Consider the following 22,951-nt stretch of genomic DNA (forward strand, 5'->3'; position numbering starts at 1 on the left):
AACCATTTGTGGCTATGCCCTGAGGAAAGAACCATTGTCTGCTGATTACCAGTTCCTGGAATCTGAAGATCAAAGGCCCAAGTTGTATAAAGGACATACTGACGTATTCATGTGTGTTCTTGCTCTGAGCAAAAGCTGTTATGAAATTGTAATCACAGAAGAACCCCTGTGTGGGTGTGAAGGACTGATCACTTACCAGAGTTCTTGTTGGAGTTGGGGTGATCTCCGGTAAGCTTGCTAGAACATGTGTAAATTCTTTTATTGTTTTAATATGTTTTCTCTGTAATGCTTTCACTTTAAGAATAAATGTGCTTGCTTAGAAAGAATTGTGTGGTAACTTAAAATGGTGGGCAATTGTTCATAGCCTCAGACGAGAAAGCACAGCAGAGACAAAGGCCAGTTTATGCTGTCTGGCTTGCTGGGAACATCACAGCATAGACAGGGAACTGTGCAGCCTGGAAAAAACCCTGATCAGAAGAGAGAGAGAGATTCAGGTTTCCACCAAAGAGAGGTGATGGCTGAGGAGGCAGGAGCCTAGCTTGGGTGCCCTTGCTGGACCATGAGGGGGAATCGTGCCCTAAACTGTGACAGATGTTTCCTCAATGCAGTGATAGTGGGGTTTGGGGTGTGTGGTGTAATGGGGTTTGAGATCCTTTGAAGGTGCTGGTGTTCCTGTTCTCCAGATCCTGAGGGCCTGGCCATGTTGTGCTGTATCCAGAACATTTGCATGATGATCCTTAAACAGGTTTATCAGATGAAGACTGATCTTGAATTAGAGGATTTTGGCATGAGTGGTAGAGGGAATTTTCCCTCCTGCAGCATTCTGAAAATCTCAAAGCATTTTACAAACATTAATTCTCACAGCCACCTCTGTGATGTTGAAAAGTATCATTATCCCCATTTTACAGATGGGGAAATTGAGGAAAGGAAAGAAGAAATTACTTGACAAGATTGCCCGTAGTGTTAGTGGCAAAGCTGGCATAGAACCCACAAGATCTGATCTAACTCCCAATCTCCTGCTATATCCACTATCTAGGGGGAAAAAAGCAGCCAACAACTTTTGGCTGCTCTCTGAGCTGGATTTAAAGTGGCAAAGACTCCCATTAATCACTTTCCTGACCCAGCCAGTCCCCTGAGGATGTTATTCCACAGTACCACAGGCAACTGTAATACTGGCATTTCCTAATTTTCAGCTGCTTAACTTTGCAACCTTAATTTTAATATAGTTTTTTGGTTCGTTTTATATAACATACACATACATAACACACACACACACTTAAAATGAACTCTGACCTTTGTGGCGCCTGCATTATGACCTGCCCAGATAGTACCCATTTCTCTGGTCTATTCCAAACCACAACCCTGGTGAGCAAGTGCCATTAGCCCCATTTAACAGACGGAGAATGGAGGTACAACACTGAGTAACTTGACCAAGGTTACATAGGAAGTTTATGACAGAACCAGAAATTAAACCTATGCCTCCTCAGTCCACTACCTTACCCATTAGACCCTCCAGCCTGACCTCACTGTTGTACTACCCATGGCCTTTGCAGCAAGAACTGCTGCAGAGCCAAAAGTCCAGAGAGGGATTTAGAGCCTGAGAAATTCCACAAAAGCCCTGTCGTAGGCCAAAACCTGAGGCTGGGCAAGCTTGCTAATGGCCCACTTTTTCAGAACTAGCACCAGGACAGGGGGGTATGGCAAGTCATGACCTGATTGGCTCCCAAGCCAGGGGACCTGAAGGAAAGGCAATTCACAACCTATTTTCTGATCTCTTTCTCTTCCCTAAGAGCCTACAAACCGTAAAACCTGCTCATCCTACTCCTTCTGAGAAATACTTTGATGTGTGAACAGCTTGAATACGCAGGTTTTCTTCCAACTGTGGAATGTGACATTTGATGGTAGTAGGAAGCTCCTATTGGCACACAGATTGGAAAAGATGTCCCCATCCCATCTAGCAGCAGTGCCCCTCTGTGCAACATATCTGTGCCCTATTTCTGGGGATCTTGCAATCTCTAGAAGATGCTCTGGGAGATGTGTGTGGGAACTTGTGTCAAGGCAGATCAGTGGTTGAAGTGTCCAATTTTCTTCAGCCTGTCATCCAGCAAGAAGATGCAGTAAAGAAATTAGAGAAGGCTTGATATTATAAGGAACTGAAAGGCCCAGAGAGAAGAGACCACAGCTTGCTTACCATGGAAATTACTCAAGCGCGTAAGGAGATAGACTTGCTTGTACAGCTAATCTTAGCCAACAAACTCATGAGGCTGAGGGTACAGCAGTTTTAGGGGCACTGTTTTGGCAAGGCCAAGCAGGTGTGGGGGAGGTGTGATGAAAGCTATGTAGACAGGTGGGATCCTCAGGTGCATGTTTACCTGCTGCAGCTCCCACGGGAGGGTTTGTAGTTGCGTGCTAGTTGTGCGAAGGTGAAGAGGCAGGCTGTGGGTGAGAGAAAGGCTGGCTGAGCAGAGCCAAGACTGACTTCAAAAAGAGGTGGTAGCACCAGTGGGAGCGCAGTAACCCACTGATAGCTGAGCCAAGGTAAAAGCATTAAGAACAGGAAGGGAGTGCACAAAATTGTAGGGTCCATGTGCTCTCACTGGGTTGACCCAGCTCTGTATATAACTTCCTCCTTGTCATAATGGACAAGCCTTGTCGCCACAACATGGGACGCAGGCCTTGCGTGTGCTCCTCTCCCCAATTGGACATGGGGAAAATGGTGCTCCCTGTTTGCAGCAAAAAACTTTGGAAATTCTTCCAGTGCCTTCTGAACTGATGACAGCCCCTATCCCTGTGCCCCCGACCACCACCACTCCACCCTCATCTCTTATTGACAAAAGAACAAATTGCTTCAGCCTTACTATACAACCCCACGCCCACCTACCCTCCCCCAGTCCAACGGATGCATACCATTCATGATCCGCCTCACTGCCCAGTGTCCATTAATATACACTCTACTACAAGACTGATAAATTGGGGATTCACGAACCCTGCAAACCTTCCACTAAGCCAGATTGCCATGGAAACCAGGGGTAGCCTCCAACCTAGATATGCTGTAGGAATTAGATCTGCTCTTAACATGAGTGGAGCATGGCTCCATCCCACAATACTTTGGGTAACCCAGTTAACTCTATCGCGACCACTTTACTACAGTTTGTGTCTCAGAAAAGTGAGTTGACACCATCCCCAGTTTGTACCCTCTGGGACTGATTCTCAGCTGCCTATCTTTTACGCCTCCGCCACGAATTATTGGGCCCAGGACAAGGGTAACTGAAGGACATTCTGTGCTCTGTGTTATGCAGGAAGTCAGATCAGCTGATCTAATGGTCTCTTCTGAGTCTCACACGCTATGAATCTATGAGTGCATGTTACACCTGCTCAGCAATCGCTTTACACTGGTGTAAATGACTGCAGCTAGGGCCTGGAAACTGGGACTCCAGGGTACAGAACAGAGTAGGAATGACAAAGCAGGAGGGAGGCCTGTCTGAAAAGTCGTACACATGCGGACTAACCAATGTTTGCACTGGCATTCTTTTCCATTAAGATGGCTGCCAGTGGCATAAAGAATTCCAATTTTAATTAGAATCTGGGCATTTTTAAAACTACCTCTCACAGTTTGTGCCCTGCAGGAGGGACTTTCCACCCTCTGAACTTTCTGAATGCTGCACCCAGCAAATAAGGGGCAGTTGCCTTTCAATAGCTGCCTTGTTTTAATTGGCTGACAAGCTTTTTACAATAAGACTTCCATTGCTCAGTTAATGAATTCAGGCTCAATGAGAGACCATCCCTGACTAGGCGGCTATGAAGACATCTCTAGATGACCGGAGTGCAGTGGCAAGCCCAGCTCTTTAATTACCCAATCAGCCTACACATTGGAAAATACAAGGCTTCTCCACTGTTGCTCAGTGCAGTGCAGATCTCTGGACAGCAGAGGGCACTGGTGTAATTCTCTTACTAGCTGTGGCGTGAGTCTGCATAACAACTCAACTGAGCTCCGATAACGCTGGGAGGCATGATCTCTAGGTAGGGCGTGGGATCCAATGCCCCAAGCAACCCAAATGGAGAGTCCCACAAGCAGGCATAGCCCAATGGGGGCGCTCTTTGCTGCTAAAGTTGATGAACAGATTCTAAAATTAACTTTATCAGTGAGCAGAACTGGGCGCCGGAATGCACGCGGGGTCTGATTCTCCTCTCACGCTGGGGTAAATCAGGAGTAACTGCACGGAAGTCAGTGGAGCTGCAATGTTGTGACACTCGTGTGAGAGGGAAATCAAGACAAGGAGTGTGTGTTCCCACAGCCAAGACTGGAACAAGAAGCCCTGTAATAAACTCCTCCTCCTATAAGGGCCAGATGGAAACTACCTGTGAAACTACCTGTATTTCTTAGTACAGGAAATAATTTCTGGATTATGCTACCTAGAATCCTTAAGCGTTAAGTGGCTGATCAAAGCTTGGAGAGTGACCGAGAAGGCCCAGAAGATTGTTAGTAGTGAAGATTAAGGTCTCCCTGTTTCTCTTATGGAAAAATATCCCACATGTGCACATAGTATGACAATAGCCCTCGACTGGTTGACCTTGAAACTGCCTCTTTCCCTAGTCAAGGAAAAGGCAATTAAAGAAATCCAGTCATTCTTTGCAGCAGTGACTCTATCAGGGCCAGCCCTAGATTGCATTAGCAAGCTAGGAAAAGGTGTGATTGACTGTCTTAACCTAATCGGGCGGTCCCTGCTCATTTCTTCCCTTCAGCCTATGCCACTCAGCCACTTATGGCGTCATTTCCTCCTCCCAAATACTGTCTTTGTCTCCACTGGTCAGAGTGTGGTGGGTGACTTTAGGTTCCAGACTTCTTGACTCTGGCTACAGCAGTGATTTACAGGAAATGACCTAAAGGCTTCTGATAGGCGTTTGGAACCCACAGTCGCATGGAAACATGAGTAAGTAATTCAGGATTGGTGACTGACCACAGCATAAATCCCTTAAGCAGTTGCCTACTGATCTTCCCGTACGTCTCACTCTTTCAAGGTTCCTGTATGCTTCCTTGGATTGTCAGGCACATAGGGACCAGAAATGTAGAGATCCCATGGAATATCCATCTGTCTTATCAGTGCTGCTTCCTGACACCAGGACCTAACTACAGCACCATCCTCTTGACTAGTGAAGGAAACTAGTATTTTTGTCCCATGAGCAATGAGTAATATAGTGCACTAGCAGTTCCTCCCATGACTGCTTTGTCCCAGCTAGGACTTAGTAGACCCTGTGTGGTGACACTAGTCAGCACAGGTTGTGTTAGTCGTTCAAGGAGCTACAGTGCCAGACAGAACCACAGGGTCTATCTGTGGCCAGCAGCTTTGGTAACAAGTCTCCTTTCAATTCATTACAACTTAGCCCTTAGTACAACTTAGGGACACTGCAGGCAAGACTATACAACAGGTCCATGTCGTGTAAGTCCCTGAATATATAGACAGGTGCATTTTATACAGGCTGCATGCCTCCATCACATGCCAACCAGGCTGGGTGAATGTCACACTCAGAATTTCCATGTGGTACCCATTAAACTGTCAGTCCTCAGCTAGGCTGGCCACTTTGCCCATTTCTACAAGCACAAGTGTGAAAGGGATATTTGGTAGAGAAACGGCTGGTAGGGTTGTCTTCTCCATTATTCAGGATTGGCTGGCACTTTCCCTTTAGTCCCTATGGTAAAAATCAGTGATTCCATCCATCTTTCTCACAGTCGTTTGGCTGCAGACCTGAAGAAGGTTTCTAGCTCGAGACACAAAGAAACGTTTTCTTTCACACTGTTTATCTGTTGAGTGCCGTGACCAATGGGGACCTGAAGCCCCTTGAGACTGAAGTCTGCTGTTTATCCAAAGAACAGCTGCTGTACTGGCAGCAGTGTAGGATTGCCAAATTTCTACTCGCATAACACTGACAACCCTTGCCCCGCCCCTGCCACGCCCTTCCTCCGGGGCCCTGCCCCCCACTCATTCCGTCCCCTCCTCCCCATTGCTCACTCTCCCCATCCTCACTCACTCATTTTCACTGGGCTGGCTCAGGGAGTTGGAGTGCGGGATGGGGTGAGGGCTCTGGTTGGGGGGTGTGGGCTCTGGTGTGGGGCCAGAGCTGAGGGATTTGGGGTGCAGGAGGGGGCTCCAGGCTGGGGCTGAGGGGTTTGGAGTGCACAGGGAGCTCTGGGCTGAGGCAGAAGGTTGGAGTGCAGGAGGTGAGGGCTCCGGCTGGGAGTGCGGGGGGTGAGGGGTTTGGGGTGTAGGAGGATGCTCCAGGTTGAGACCAAGGGGTTCGGAGGGTGGGAGAGGGATCAGCACTGGGGCAGAGGGTGGGGTACGGGAGGGGATCAGTGGTACAGGCTACGGGTGGCGCTTACCTCAAGCAGCTCCTGGAAGTAGCAGCATGTCCCCCATCCAACTCCTATGTGGAGGCGTGGCCAGGCAGCTCTGCGCACTGCCCCTTTTACAGGCGCTGTCTCCACAGCTCCCAATGGCTGAGATTCCCAGCCAATGGGAGCTGCAGAGCCAGCGCTTGGGGAGAGGGCAGCGTGCGGAGCCCCCTGGCTGCCCCTACGCATAGGAGCCGGAGGAGGGACATGCCACTGCTTCTGGGAGCCGCCCAGAGCCACAGCAGGCAGGGAACCTGCCTTAGCCCCACTGCGCTGCCGACCGGACTTGTAATAGTTCCGGTCAAAAACTGGATACCTGGCAACCCTACAGCAATGATATGTGTTTCCTCTTGCTGCCCTGGCGTTAGGCCTCACCCCTGCCTAGAAGAGCATCCTCTATGGGCAAGAGTGGGGTTCAATCTGCATGGCCCATGCACTCTGGCTGCCCTGCTGAGACTGCCCACAAATGGTGACAGTGGTGGTGAGTTTTCTGACGTGGACCCCAGTCCACTGAGAACTAGACAGAGACACCCCCCCACTCATTTCACATAACCACTGATATATTAAGTTTGAGAGCTTTGGAGCCCCCCTTCTCATCTGCCATTCTTAGTTGAACTCTGATCACTCTCTAGCCCTCACCATCCACTGGTCCATTGGCCAGACTGTGAAGAGAAGGTGGAGCTGATAGCTGCAGCTACCACAAAGGATCATCAATGAAAATGAATTTAAATGCATGTATTAAAGGGGGGAGGGATAGCTCAGTGGTTTGAGCATTGGCCTGCTAAACCCAGGGTTGTGAGTTCAATCCTTGAAGGGGCCACTTAGGGACCTGGGGCAAAATCAGTATTTGGTCCTGCTAGTGAAGGCAGGGGGTTGGACTCCATGACCTTTTAAGGTCCCTTCCAGTTCTAGGAGATAGGATATCTCCATTAATTTAACTGCTTAAGCAATTTAAGGGTCCGTCGTTCACCCAAAATTCTGATTGTACTCCAGGTCCTGCAAATGCAATGCATGCAGAACTTCTATTACAATTGACGGGCATTCCACCTAGGGAGGCCACAGGTCTCAGTGGGCAGAGCACTGGACTGAGCATCAGGAGAGCTGGATTGTAGTCATGGCTCTGTCACTGAATTACTGTTTGGCAGCGAACAAGTCATTTCACCTCTCTGTGCCTCAGGGTCTCCAGTTCTGAAGTGGGGATAAGTGCTTTGAGAGCTACAGCTGCAAAGTGCTATGTACATGGTAACCATTGTTATTTTGATATTACCATTTGAGCTTGCAGTGCGCAAATGATGTAAGATGGACCCTAATATCCCACAGCATCAATGGAATATACATGCAGACAAAGGGCCAGCCCCCTCAATTGGTTTAAATCAGAGTAGCTCCACTGAAGCCAGCTGAGAACCTGGCCCATAGAATTTACAAATAAATATCTTTTAAAATAGTTGAACATCAGTTGCCTCCTCACTTACCTACCTTGAACTGAATTCAGAGTTCAGTTTTCTAACTCTGCTACAATCTGGCTCCTAAAACAGTGTCAGGAACTCACGGAACTCCATGGCCCACCACAGGTGTTAATAAGAGCATCCTGTGCTGCAATACGAGTCTAAATTCAGGGCTTGGCAGGTTAAAGAGCTTCTCGTTGACCAGAAAGACCATATATTATGGTATTTCACTAAATATCAGAACTTGGATGGAGCTCTCCAAAGAACAAGTGCCGTAGCTGATTCAGTTAGAGACACTGTTCTCTGTGAGTTGGTACTTAACCAATGTGCCCCCATCATGTTAAGGCACACCGTGTCTGCTGTACAATCAGTAGTCTCTAAAGGTTCTATGGCACTTTTCTCAGCAAGGGGGGTCAACACTGGCAAAGTTCCAATTTGGTTGCTTCCTTAAATTCCTCTGCAGTTTAAACTGGATCTTGTATTCTTTACTTCTTTTCCCAAAAGGTTGTGTAGTGAGGCTAGTTACTACTGAACAACTACTATGTACCACCCCAGATATGGCTTTATTTCAATGGGGGAGTGTTTGTAAATAGTTTTGAGAGTGTTGTGTGAAAGAAGTGTGATATATTATTAATAATTAATAGTAAGTAATGTGTTGTCATCATGAATAATCATGACTATTGGGATCAGGGCCACAGTGAGTGGCCAAACATGACCCATGACTGCAATGCTTATAAAAAAAATGTTACCATAATGGTTCAAAAGGCTTTAGCAATAAATGTTACTACAGTGTTGTGGGCCATAAGATGTTGTAGTGGGGTTTATAAAGGTTGAGAAAATGAGACCCGATTTCAGATGAAGGAAAGTCATTTCTATTACAAAGCTCATGGAATCCATGTTGACCATCTCCCCATGTTGCACTGCAGGCCCTGGCATCTCTGTGGAGCAGTGGTAGATTTCAGTTGAAACAGAGGGACCCAAATGTAGCCAAATGGGAGAGCACCCACTGGAAAAGGATGGGAATGGGGAGTATCCTTGAAACCATTCAACCTAGCAGTTTCCATGGTGACACCTAAATTGTTGCTCTGTGCAGCTGCTGCTCCAATTCATGTTGGGATTTAAGCACATGTACCCAAAAAACCCACACAGATGTTTCAAAACACAGAAAAACTTCAGTACACACAATCTCCTCCCCAAAACACATCTCTCAAAACACCCCCCTCCCCCCAACAAAACACATCCCAACATACACACACACACATACAGTGTTTTATCATAGGGTCAGTTGTGGTTTACTCCCCCTTTGACCTTCATTCTTCTACATCTGATAGCCCACATGGGCAACACCAAGCCAAATAGAACATGCATCAGAAAACAGCCAGGTGTCTGAAGGGCTTTGAAAGGACTAAAATAAGCCTTTTGTCTCCTCCAACAGAAAGGGAAGACAGAAAGCCAGTGTCTTCCAAAGTGGGCTAACTCATAGCATGTCACACATTAGAATTCACGCAGTCAACATTTAGATAGGGGAAGAAACATACAAATCCTTCACTAGAGGGTGTAGGAGAATCAAGCCCCTAGACTCCCTTAGACTCACATGAACTTACCAAAGGGGAACTGAATGTGGCAGGATGGCAAAGTATAACATGGGCCTTAGTCTCCATTGGCTTGCCTCTAATGTCATTACTTACACTAGTGCAAAGGAGGAATGCCACGCCTCTGATATAGTGGGATTGTGCACCCATGTTGCACAGCTGTAAATGACTAAACAAGGCAGGAGTCCAGAATCAGATCCTAAGACCTTGTACCGAGATATACAGCTCTTCTGTCAAGTCATCCTACAGAAACGAGGATGGTTGAGGTAATATCTTTTATTGGACCATCTTCTGTTGATGAAAGAGAACAACTTACAAGTTACACAGAGCTCTTCTTCGGGGCTTCAACAGATGTTGGTATAATAAAAGATATTACCTCAACTATCTTGTTTCTCTAGTATCTTGGGATCAACATGGCTACAACAACACTGCAAACAAATCATACTTGGCTCAGGTGCTAACACCATAGGTGAAATCCTGGCCCTAATAAAGTCAATAGGGGTTTTGCCACTGACTTCAATGGTGGTCGCGATTTCACCCCATGCATTCAAATCCAGCCATTACTATTGGGCCATGCTAGCTGGTGGGTCCACTTAACTCCAACTAGAATATAAGTGAGTTAGGACAAAGAAGGTCCCAAACCCTAGGGGCAGCTATCATGGGGAAGCCGCATGGGATGAAGTTTATGTCATGTTATTGATTTTGAGTTACCAGTAAAGCCTAGCTCCAGGAAGGGGATGAATTTAGATGCTCAGTTATGTCTGTGCTGTAATGGACTCAGCCCATTTGCACTTACACTGAACCCCTCACCTTCCCTCTTTACACATTGCATCAAGTCCACGTGCCAACGTGCCAGAAGAGAGAAGTGCATCAAGAAGAGCAGGGGGTTTTAAGGTGTAATCATCCCCTATTTTAACTTATATCTTCTTACACCTTCTTCTAGCTCCTCCAGGGGATCTACTCTAGGTTCCCACAGCTCAGCTTCCCTAGAGTCAGCAATGTTGAGAACTCTAGTATCGACAGGACCTGGCTGCTCACACCTCTTTCAGCACTGTGTCTATGAGGCCTTCTGTAGCTATACGGTGTTGCACGAGATAGCACATATTTTTCAAATGCAAAAGGGAGAAATGGGCTGAGGTAAACAGGATGAAGTTTAACAAAGACAAATGCAAAGTGCTCCACCTAGGAAGGAAAAATCAGTTTCACACATACAGAATGGGAAGAGACTGTCTAGGAAGGAGTACGGCAGAAAGGGATCTAGGGGTTATAGTGGACCACAAGCTAAATATGAGTCAACAGTGTGATGCTGTTGCAAAAAAAGCAAACATGATTCTGGGATGTATTAACAGGTGTGTTGTGAGCAAGACACGAGAAGTCATTCTTCCGCTCTACTCTGCTCTGGTTAGGCCTCAGCTGGAGTATTGTGTCCAGTTCTGGGCACCGCATTTTAAAAAAGATGTGGAGAAATTGGAGCGGGTCCAGAGAAGAGCAACAAGAATGATTAAAGGTCTTGAGAACATGACCTATGAAGGAAGGCTGAAAGAATTGGGTTTGTTTAGTTTGGAAAAGAGAAGACTGAGAGGGGACATGATAGCAGTTTTCAGGTATTTAAAAGGGTGTCATAAGGAGGAGGGAGAAAACTTGTTCACCTTAGCCTCTAAGGATAGAACCAGAAGCAATGGGTTTAAACTGCATCAAGGGAGGTCTAGGTTGGACATTAGGAAAAAGTTCCTAACTGTCAGGGTGGTTAAACACTGGAATAAATTGCCTAGGGAGGTTGTGGAATCTCCATCTCTGGAGATATTTAAGAGTAGGTTAGATAAATGTCTATCAGGGATGGTCTAGACAGTATTTGGTCCTGCCATGCGAGCAGGGGACTGGACTCGATGACCTCTCGAGGTCCCTTCCAGTCCTAGAATCTATGAATCTATGAATCTCTTCAGCAAGTATTATAGCTCCACCAGGGTCAGGGTCACATCAAGTCATCCTCACTAACATCTCCTCGCCTCCATCTCTTGCTCTTCATGCCTGTTGCTCTCTTTCATGATGAAAAGGAGTCATTTACTATTGGCTGAAAAGATGGATGGAAGCTGTGTGGTACCATGACCAGTATTTAAGTGTGATCACTAATGACTATTTAAGCCTATTTACATGAAAGCTTTGAGTCATATTGTTGCCAGGGTTAAAAAAACAGCCTTTTCCTTTAGCTCTTTATCCTGATCCAGCCTTCCATAGCTCTCTGTCTTTTCATGCAGCCCCACAGGTGACAGCTGTACAATATGGGCTACTATATGCTAAGGACTCAGCTGAGATCCTCAAACCCATCCAAGTGTCCCATGGAGTGAATGAAGTTTCTAAGGACACAGGAAGAAAAGGCTAAAGTCAAGACTCCTTGTATTGTGCAGTGCATTAGATCTATATTATGTGGCAAGGCCCCTCAGAATTATACAGCAAGACCCATGGAATTAGGTAGAAAGTCCCAGCACAGTGGAGAGACCACCTTCACCAGCAGCCTGTTGCCACAAACCAGCTAAGCCTCCAGAGAACAGCCTACCACAGCCTACAACCACCCTCCACCATCCAACTTATTCTCACAAGTTAACTTGAAGTTCCTCTTCTTCCTTGAGAGATGTGCAGCAGCCGCCCAAGGAAGGTTTCTTCTCAGAGTTGACCCTGGCGCAACAGGGAGTCCACAGAAGGGGGTTGTGGCTGAAGAGTTGATAAAATTGAACTGGGTGGGTGGAGCTTGTTGGAAGAGGTGCCTGCCCTGAAGAAGTTCTAAAATCCAGAGAAGGAGAGCGAGACCCTGTTCTTGTGGAGTTTTGTAATTCCATAGGGCAGAAATGTCCCTAGCTGTAGAGGTCCTAAGAAGTACACAGTTGGAGCCAGCCTGCTTTTGCTTCACTCTGGCAAAGCTCCTAAGGAATGCAGGAACTACTTTGCTGAGCATCTTGGGAGCTCCAGAGCCAAAAAAGTGCTTGTCCTGCAGAGCTCTGATTCTTCACAAGAGCAGGCGCTGTGCCCTAGCAGGACTCAGCATTGCAACCAACTGCTCCGAAAGCATCCTGCTCCTGTCTACATTTTTTGGCCTCTTTAGCCACTGGCCCACTCTACAGCCAATCATGTGGCTCAATACAAGATTTATGCAGCATTTTTACAAAAGGGAGAATGATAAAGTCAGGAAAGGGACCTGGAGATCACTATAGAGAGTTCAATAAAGACCTCAGCACAATGTGCAGCTGCAGTCGAAAAAGCAAAGATGTTAGGATGCACATGGAATAGGATGGAGAGCAATATAGAAGATATGAAAATGCCATTACAAAATCTGTGATGCAGCCTCCCCTGGAACATTGTGTGCAGTACTGGTCACCCCATCTCAAAAAGGCTGGACTGGAGAGTGCTTAGAGAAGAATTACCAGAATGATCAAGAGCCTGAAAAAGCTCATATATGAAAATACTGGGAATGTTTCTCATAGAAAGGAGATGAATAAGAGGGGACATGATAAAAATGAATGGCCTAGAGAAGATAGATTGGGACCTTCTGTTATCCCTGTCTTATAATACAAGAACAAGGAGACATTCGATGTAATTAAAAAGCAACAGAGGGTCCTGTGGCACCTTTGAGACTAACAGAAGTACTGGGAGCATAAGCTTTCGTGGGTAAGAACCTCACTTCTTCAGATGCAAGTAATGGAAATGCCTCTGGAGATTTCCATTACTTGCATCTGAAGAAGTGAGGTTCTTACCCACGAAAGCTTATGCTCCCAGTACTTCTGTTAGTCTCAAAGGTGCCACAGGACCCTCTGTTGCTTTTTACAGATTCAGACTAACACGGCTACCCCTCTGATACTTGATGTAATTAAAGTGTGGCATATTTCACACAATATGTGATTAAACTGTGCAACTCACTGCCACAGGAAGGTGTTGAGGCCAAGAATTTAGCAAGATTCAGAAAGGAATTTATAGTTATATGGCTATCAAGAATATCCTGAGTTATCGTAATAGCAGAAATATTCAAAGGGATATTAAATCTCCTGCTTCACCGTTTAAGGCAATGTCTAGCTATCAGAGATCAGGATGAGCCCTAATATAGGGAGCAGATTAACCCACATCTGCCTGCTGTGGCATTCTTACACCTTCCTTTGAAGCATCTGGTACTAGCCACTGTTAAAGACTGGATACTGGACATGATGGATTTTGGCTGTAATGCAGGCTGGCAATTCCTATGTTCCTATGCAGCCATTTGCATGGCCGCATAATTTCAGAGCGCATAGGTCCACTTTAGCCGAGTCCATGGAGCTGCTGCATGGATTGGAAGTGATCAAGGAATGTTCATCTAATCTGATCACACTGACTGGGTGGAATTTGCCTAAGCCTATCATTTTATGGAGGAATTAGTGCTGTCACCTTAAAGGAATTGCAGCACAAAGTGCAGAGCTGTCTAACCCTGACGGCTCTCTCAGATTTGCTCCTTTGACTAATAAATCCCAACTGATACTTGATATGCTTAGTGTTCAGCTGCAACATTCAGCCTAGCAGCTCTTGGTATACAGAGAATCCATGGCTGCAGTGCCCTGCATGGCCATGACTGTACGGCACGCAGCAGCGATCACTCTATCTGTCTAGCATTGATTTTATATTGCCAACCATCACCTTAGTATATGAGTGCCTTCCATTTAAAATCAATAGCAATAGTGAAGTGTGTAGTGGACTTTGTGGAGTCTCTGGCATTTTTCCGTTTTTGGGGTCAATACTCTGCATGGACTAGAGGGTTTTGTTTTGGTTTTGGTTGGTAGGAATAAAAGGGGGTTGCTTGTATTGCGAGCATCACTGTCGAAAGGCTTTCTCAACGATAGCTACGCTCTTGCTTCACCTGATCTCATTGGGAAGATTGTTCAATAGCCAGATCCCATATAGTTATTACTAAACACAGTTATTACCAAGAATATAAGCAGGGCTTGAACTCAGGTCCTTCTGCTCCAAACATACAACTCCAGCACACATTGTTTAAGGAGAACCTCATTCAGTGATAGTTTTAGTGTACACACTGGAGCAGGTAGAACGCTCCATCCTGTAAAGGAGAAGCGGGGGGCCACATAGGGATCATGTACTCTGGAAAATTGCGGTATGCTGCATATTAGCTCCTAATACACCAAGCTTCTGTCCACAAATCTGCTACAAACCTTCGGAAGCTGTGGTGTCGGATGTCCCCTTGCTCTGCATCTTGTGTAGTCATTTGCACCAGTGCAAAATGTGTCCATAAGCATTTTACACCCACTTTGCGCTGATGCAAATGACTACAGAGCCCAGGTCAAGCTGGGGAAGCTAATGATCCAACCAGCAAACCAAATCCAGTGATGAATCCTGGTCACATGCCACCTGAGGCACATTGCGCATATGCTAGGAAGAAGACTACAGTGCAACAGAAAATCAGGCTCAGGCTTTATAGTGCTGGGGCATGCTATGAGCAATGCTAATGTTTGTTCTTAGCTTGTAACTATAGAGCATTACAGTAGACAAGAAGTGCTGGCAAACTAGCTTGCAGGTTACAATTACACCACTGTTCCCCTGGGGAAATGTGCTTGCATCACTTTCCTATGCTGCTTTGTGTAGATGCAGAGATAAGTAATTGAAATAAGTATGCTAAAGGTGCTCTGTATCGTGCCAGTGATGCATAGACCAATGCTAACATCTCAGTTACACACTCTAATCCTCCAGTGTAGATCAGTGTAGCAAGTACATTACAGTAGACAGTGCTGCCCATAGGCAAATCTCTATATAGGCAATGCTCCCTAGGTTGTCCCTGGGTCAATCATAGAATCATAGAATCATAGAATATCAGGGTTGGAAGGGACCTCAAGAGGTCATCTAGTCCAACCCCCTGCTCAAAGCAGGACCAATTCCCAGCTAAATCATCCCAGCCAGGGCTTTGTCAAGCCGGGCCTTAAAAACCTCCAAGGAAGGAGACTCCACCACCTCCCTAGGTAACGCATTCCAGTGTATTCTGATACAACTCAAAACAAAGCTTTTACATCTTGAAAAGTGTCCCTGGAGACTTGCATTCTCTAAGGAAGTGAGCGGAAGTGGTGACTGCCAGTGTGTATGGCTCCTGGGATGTAGAGCCCTCTGGGAACTGCAAACCTGCTAGACTTGTAAAGTTGTAACGGGGAGACTGCTCCATTTTAAGGCTATTTCACTAAGCAGGAGAGCATTCTTCATTTCTGTACAAAGGAAAATCAATTTGCTTCCTTAGGTACATTTACTAGTTGAGATTTCTGTGCTTCATTGTATTCTTACCTGGTGTTCTAAGAGTGCTTTTGATGTGAGGGTGAGCCAAATTCAGAGTTGAGTTTTAGACAATCTAGGAAAGACAAAAGGGAGTCTAAACTGGTGTGACTCGCACCTTCTCCTGCACCCCACCATGTGCATGTTACACCAGCTATCATAGACTCCCTCAGACCAACCAGACTGGAGTCTGATCTCTCTTTGCACCTGTCTAAATTTGGAGTAAATCCACTGACTTCAATGGAGACACTCCAGATTTAAACCAATGCAACTGAGAGTAGCATATGGCTCGCTTAATTAGTCCATGGCCACACTACAAACTTTGGTTGACACACGTTATGTTGGTATGCAGATGCCAACGTTTTTATATCACCCAGGCATAAGCATACTTGGCTGCTTGTGCAGTGATGTGTGTACGCACCAGAAGGGCGTGTGTTGATGTAAAATACGGTAGACAATCGGTAGGTATCCCAGCATGCCATGCGCTGCCATCCAGCACAATACATTTTGGGCCATTTTGACAATGTTTTGTGGGATAGTAATAACTCGCCCAGAGATCTCTGGGAGATAGAGGTCAAATTCCCAGCATGCAATTTTCTCCATCCCATAATGCCATCCATATCCCTTAGTTTTTAAGCTTTTTTAAACCAATCCCACAATCCCATGCAGCACTTTTCAGTCTCTGCCATCTCTGAGAGAATCATGGTGCCCACAGAGTTCTGCACTATTCTCCTGAATGTTGCAATTACACACGGCATGAGTCTCCTGTATTTGCAGATCCTCAGGAAGTAATGCAACAATCGGGGACATGAGGATTTCTTCAAGGACCGTTTGCGGCGGGACATAGCGAAAACCCATTCAAGTTTGGTGGTGGTGTTCACAGAGCAGCTGCAGCTGGTGGAGAACTGCTTCTGGGCTTGAGAAATGAGCATTCACTGGTGGGATAGCATCATAATGCAGGTTTGGGATGACAAGCATTGGCTGCCGAACTTTCAGATGCGAAAAGCCACGTTCCTGGATCTGTGTACTGAGCGTGGCCTACCCTTCAGCTCAGGGGCACCAGAATGAGAGCTGCATTGGCAGTGGAGAACCAAGTGTCGATCGCACTCTGGAAGCTTGCAACGCCGGATTGTTACTGGTCAGTGGCAAATAATTTTGGTGTTGAAAAATCCACAGTGGGTGCCATTGTCATGCAAATGTGCAGGACCCATTAATCGTCTCCTGCTATGCAGGACTGTGACTCTCAACAATGTATGGGAAATAGCGGATGGATTTGCAGCAGTAGAGTTCTCCAACTGCGGTGGGGCAATAGATGCATCTCTCTATTTTGGCACCAGAGCACCATGCCACAGAGTACGTCAACAGAAAGGGCTACTTCTATGGTTATGCGAGCATTGGCGGATCACTGGGGACACTTCACCAACATCAGTGTTGCCTGGTCAGGGAAGGTGCATGATGCTCGCATGTTTAGGAACACAGGACTGTTCAGAAAGCTGCAATTAGGGACATTCTTTTCCAACTGGCAGATTACCTTTGGTGATACTGAAATGCCAATAGTGATTTTGGGGAGCCAGCCTACCCCCTTGCTCCCCAGCTCATGAAGCTGTACACTGGCCACCTCCACAGCACCAGAGAAAGATCTGTGAATCAAAGGGGGAAAAGCTGCCACCAGCGTGGAGGGCAAAGGTGGAGAGACTGCCTGCTGACTTTGAACAGCCAGACCCAAGGGCTATTCCAAGAGCCAGACTTGGAGCTATGTGGTTGTGGGAGGCTTTGAAAGAGCACTTTAACTATCAGTCACAGTAGTATGCTCTGCCAGAGTGTTCTCTGGGCCTGGAGCTTTGCGTGCTGCTAAGAATTGTGTAGTGTTTGCTGTATATTAATAAATGTGACAGGTGTTTTCCTTAAGCCATGAATTCTGTGGTGCTTGGGGTGCAGTTACAAGTGCCGTTTGCCTTTGAGTGCCGCTATGCATTCTGCAATATGTGTTGTGAGTTAATAAAGATAATTTGGTTGTCCCAAAATTGAACTTTATTGAGTAGAAAAAAAAACAGTGCAGAAAATCCGTGGGCAAAGAAACCATAGGCAATGGTATACAAATTTTCAACATAACTTAATGGGGTGAAAAATTAGAAATATAAAGGAAATAAATGTTTATGTCCATGTGAGTAAATAAATGTAGTCCATTGTGGCTACGCATACATGAGTCGTGGTGCTCACAGGTCATTGTGTGTGAAGCTGTGGGTTTCTTTGCTGTATCCTGGAGTGGAGTGTGGTAGGGATAACGATATGGCCCATGATGCCTTGTGGTATGTTGGCAGTTAGGGAGCAGCGATAGTGGAGTGCTCCAAGGACTGCAAAAGTGGAGAGTCCAGGATTTTTGGACCTGTAGGTCAGTCAGGGTCTGCAGCATTTGGGTTTACTGCCTGAGAAGACTCATTATGTCCTGGTGCATTTCCCGCTCTTACACCTGCTGAGACTCCTGGACTTTTCCTTTTCTCTCTGTCTTTCTCCATACTGTCAGTCATATTGGCCTTCCAGGCCCTTCGTTCATGGGCTGATGCAGCACGGCCTGCAGGAACTTGCTGAATGTGTTCTCCTTAGTCCTCTTCTTTTTCCTGCTCATCAGGGCCAGGCATTCAGCGGGTGTGGCGGGGCATCCCTCCAGGCTGCCATGCCAGAAGCTGCTGATAAAAACAGACAGATGTACCATTGGATTTACAGCCACATGGGAAAGGGAAAGATAAATTTCAAAACACCCTTCCCTGATTCCCACAAACACTTTTAATGAGAAATGCTTATTGACACTTAAGCTTTGGAGCGCCTCTGCACAGCACTGCTCTCCAGCCCCAGCCAGGGTGAATATGGCCCACCAGGGACGATGGGAGTGGGCAAGGATTATCTGTTGCATGAAGCTATAACATTTCAGACCCTATTCCAGTCCCTATTTCAGGGTATGAGTATAGGACAATGGCACTGGATATTGGCACCATTTCCCACAGCCAGTGGTGATTTTAGCTGGTATCTCACTCCTGATGGTCATAAAGGCACAGAGAGCACAGCTGCTGCTAGCATCCTTAAGCCACCCAGGTCTGTATGCTGCTATCTGTGGACTGCAGTGGTGCCAACTGAACTCATTGCAGAGTGGCGTGGGAAAGTGTCCTACCATGGAGGAAGAAATAAGGCTGCCATCCCTAGAAACCTTCAGGAGAGGATTGCAAAGGACCTCCATGCAAGTTTCATGGAGACCTCTCAGGAGGATATATGGGACATGCCTGTATACCTAAACAAAGAGCTCTGCATGAACACATTCACCCCGCCACCTAGTCCAATAGGGGTATGAAAAGCAGATGCCAACTCTACCTCTGTTTATTGTACCACTATCTCTTCTCATATGAGTAAAACAATGAAAAGTCGATACCTGTGTCTTAGTAACTTGGGGATGGGCCAGGCGCCATCTTTAAATGTCAACAGTTTAAGGAAAAATGCATGCACACACTTACCTGAATTCCCTTCCCCTTCATCAGGCTCACCCGCACTTGCTTGGCGGGACTGGCTACACTGTGGCAGAATTTCAAACGGGTCTGGTTCACAGCATGGCTGGAGTTCCCAGCCACATCTCCCTCCTCCTCACACTTCACAGCAAGGGTCACTGTCTTGGGCTTCTCTGAGGTTCTGCGGTGTTCTGCTGGGTGCCCGTGGAGTCTCTGCCAAGTACGGCATGCAGTTCATTGTAGAAGCAGCAGGTCTGCAGTTCAGCACCAGATCTACTGCATTCCCTGGCCTTGTGGTATCCCTGGCAAAATTCCTTCTGCTGATCCCTGTTGTACCCCTTTCCCTGTATCCCCCTGCATTCTGCTCATAGGTGTCCATATTTCTATGGGTGGTCAATAGCTGTGCTTCACAGCCTCTTCTCCCAACAGGCCCAGGAGATCCAGTACTTCCAGTGTAGTCCAGGCAGGAGCACATCCAGTATCTTTCGGTGTGCGTGGAGCCGGCATGGTTGGTGGCGCGCCTGTTGCACTCAACAAAGGTGAGATGCTTGGTGTGCTTACGAGGTGGGCAATCAGGAAAAGACATTTCAAAAATATGCAGGGGCCTTAAAGGGGTGGGGTCGTGGGTGGCTTCTGGTCTCTGTGACCCTTGGACAGCAGAGTTTAAAATTGTGACCAAAGCGATCACTATCTCAGGGAATGGGGCACTGTGGAGGACTGTTAGGGTCGACACAGGTGTTTACACTTGCACTGCATTGACCTCAGTAGATTGACAATGGTTCCATGCCATTTGGGGAAGCGGTTTTACTGTGTCGTTGTAACAGGCACTTACATCACCGGGAGACAAATCTGAGTGCAGAGACATGCACATATAGGTGAATGCAAGGCAACTTATGTTGACCTAACTTTGTAGTATAGACTAGGCTTTAGACATGCACCTCCTTACCAATATGTACCGTAGATACTCCTTACACTTCCCTGCTGACTTTGTCCCACTGAGTAGAACACAGTTGAAGGGGCCAGAAGCCAGGAATGTGGCAAGAAAAGCAACAAACAGGAGAGTATGAGGAAGTGTAAATTTAAGTAGGCCACCTCCTAGTTTAACTTACATCTTCTCCCAGCTCCTCAGCTTGTAAGTGACATCAACATACACCTACACACAGGGGAAGGGTATGAGGGGGTCTAGGATTCTAACTTAGGTCAGCCTCTGAATTTGGCCCCGTGTCTCATTCATGCCTTATCCTGGGTAAAACCCCACATCTTTGCTTCATGGTCCAGCAGCCCTAATCAGAATTATTTAGAAGGTGCTTTATAATAAAAATTCAGGGAACCCTAAGGCACCAAGTAAATTAATACTGGACACCGGATTGCTTGGTTAAAGTCAGTTTCCAAAGCAGTTACCTAAAAGACAAGATTAATAGAGTGTCTAGGGCTGAACAGTCGGGGGATGATGAGTGTGTTAGTGGAGTAAATACTGTTCTGGAGGAGCCGCCCCATTTGCTGTTCACTGCAGAAATGTTTAATTTTAAGCACTACAGGTAATGCAATTTAGTTAATTGATTAACTCATTCATTCATTCATTCATTCATTCATTCTGTCTTTCCTTTTCTTTCTTTCACTCAGATGCAGAGGCAAAAGACCTCCCAAGGATGTAGGTCAAATGCCCTCATCCACTGCTAGTGGTACCACAGGAACATACCCATAGATGAGGTGATGAGTGTAGCAAAATTCTACCCAAATGAATAACACCACACAAATGTGGAATGACCTGCACTTACTCTTCATAGTAGTAGCAGCCAAGCGTGCCATGGCAATGAGCCAACCAACGACGCTGGCCAGTAGCCAATTTGATTTATTTATTGTTGGCAGCCTCACACTGCATAGTTCGGTGCTAGTCTTCGACCACAGAAATGATAAAAGATGAACTTTGAAAGCCAAGAGAATGACTTCAGGGAGAAATAGCCTGAAAGAGGAGATTTTGAGAAAAGCTGGAGAGATCGGTCCCTGGACTGGCAGAGTGCTGGAGTGACAGATGTTTAGTAGTCCTCGCTCTTTCATGGATGACCAAGCCACCACAGCACTGCTGGGAGTTGGCAGGATAATGCGTAACTAAATGATGACTGGAGGGACATGGTCACCGTCTATGAATCTAGAAAGGGAGTAAACACCAAGGAAGGAGAAGCATTGTTTAGAGGGACATGGGGGAGTGATAGGATGCAATTAGGAAAAGAAAAATGTAGGCTGTGTATCAGGGAACAGTTCCTAGCCGTGAGATCTAGGAAACACTGGATGCTCCATTGTGGTAGCCCTATTGTTGTGAAAGCCCTTCACAGCTAGATTAGGCAAAGTACTGTGGAACATATTTAGACTTGGGAGAATTAGAAAACGTCGATTTCACCTTATGCACACAAACAGATGAAAAAATATTTCCATCAATAATCATAAAATATGACAGACAGAATAAGAAAAATGTCACTTGAGAACTTAGAGTTTGATTTAAGGCTATTTGCTTTGTATATTTTGACACGTGATGTTGACAATTTGTGTTTTAATGATTGTAAAGCCTTAACTTTTTGAATCTCAGCATCTACCATCATTAAATAATTATCTGACCCCCCCCACACCCACATAATTCCCCAAAACTGTGAACATTTAAATTAATAAAAATTGAAAAAGGCTTACAAATAAACATGGATATTGACAGTCAAAATTATATATAAAAAAAATCTAATTCTGCCACGCCTAAATACATATTGCAGGGAACAATCCCACATCAGGGAAATGGATAAAAAGACATATTGGATCTTTTTTTCCACTCTAATTTCTGTGATCCTAGGACACACCAATTGTGTGAATTTGTGATTGGAAAAGCTGATCAAATAGTGGGAAAGGAGATTTTATTACCAATATTCATTAGCATTCCAAAGGGAATTTTGATTTGACCGTGGTCACAAACCTTCTGCATTTGCTTTCTGAAAAAACTCGAGAGCTTGAGTTCCGCTAGCAAGAATATCGAATGAATATGAATAAAAAGCAAATGTTTGGCTTGAATATTCAAATATTCACTGAAAGCTAATTTTTAAAAGTGTATATGCAATGGTGAAATTTACAACTCACTCTGTGTTGGCAAGCTAAGCTATTTACTTATGTTAGAGCGTGAATTGCAAATTGTATATTCAATTGTAATGTTCACAATTCCAATGATCTGCAGGCCAAGATATATTTACTGAAGAAATTTGCAAATAATTTAGAATACCGATTAGGTGCAAGAATATTGTAAACAGTTCACTGACAACCGGCGAACAAAATAGATGAAAATAATCAAATCAATATCTGCTGTAATAAATTACTTAGCTCTGGTTATTACAATGGAGCTGATGCATGTTTGTCCTCACTATTAAAGGGGATGATAACATCCAAACGAAAAGGATGTTACACCTGTGCCAGATGAGTGCAGAGTGGGTGTAAAATTCTACTCAATCAAGATTCCCTGGTTGCTCACACCAGTGATAGCATTTTACACCCACTTTGCAGAGGTGTAAATGTTGACACAAAGGGCAAAACAGTGGAGAATCAGGCCCTAAAGAATCAAAGTTGAGGGCATGAATTCAGGGGGTTGTCTCTGGGCAAGCCCAAGGTAAATGAGGGTAAAAAAAATCCCTTCAGAGTCTGCTTTCACCACAGATCTGGATTCAGACTCTTGTTACACTCAAAAGATTCCCTGCACTGGAGTCCGTCTCCTCC

The 22,951-nt window shown here is 45.8% G+C and overlaps 1 protein-coding gene across 3 annotated transcripts in view; it reads right to left on the bottom strand.

Annotated features, from left to right (window-relative positions):
* Positions 1–22,951, bottom strand: part of GAP43 (growth associated protein 43) — a 78,501-nt gene that overhangs the window by 15,515 nt on the left and 40,035 nt on the right. The window contains exons 3-4 of one of the 3 annotated variants that reach the window (XR_010593847.1): positions 19,217–21,605; positions 17,727–18,397 (exon numbers count right to left, since the gene is read on the bottom strand). The exons of 1 other annotated variant lie outside the window; for it this stretch is intronic. The gene's annotated coding sequence lies outside the window, so the exon portion shown is untranslated. Of the gene's footprint in view, positions 1–17,726; positions 18,401–19,216; positions 21,606–22,951 lie in introns of those variants that run through there. One more of the 3 variants, XR_010593849.1, reaches the window with a different exon arrangement.

This window comes from Chrysemys picta, chromosome 1 (genome assembly GCF_011386835.1).
Source record: "Chrysemys picta bellii isolate R12L10 chromosome 1, ASM1138683v2, whole genome shotgun sequence".
In the NCBI taxonomy this organism is placed as follows: Eukaryota; Metazoa; Chordata; order Testudines; family Emydidae; genus Chrysemys; species Chrysemys picta.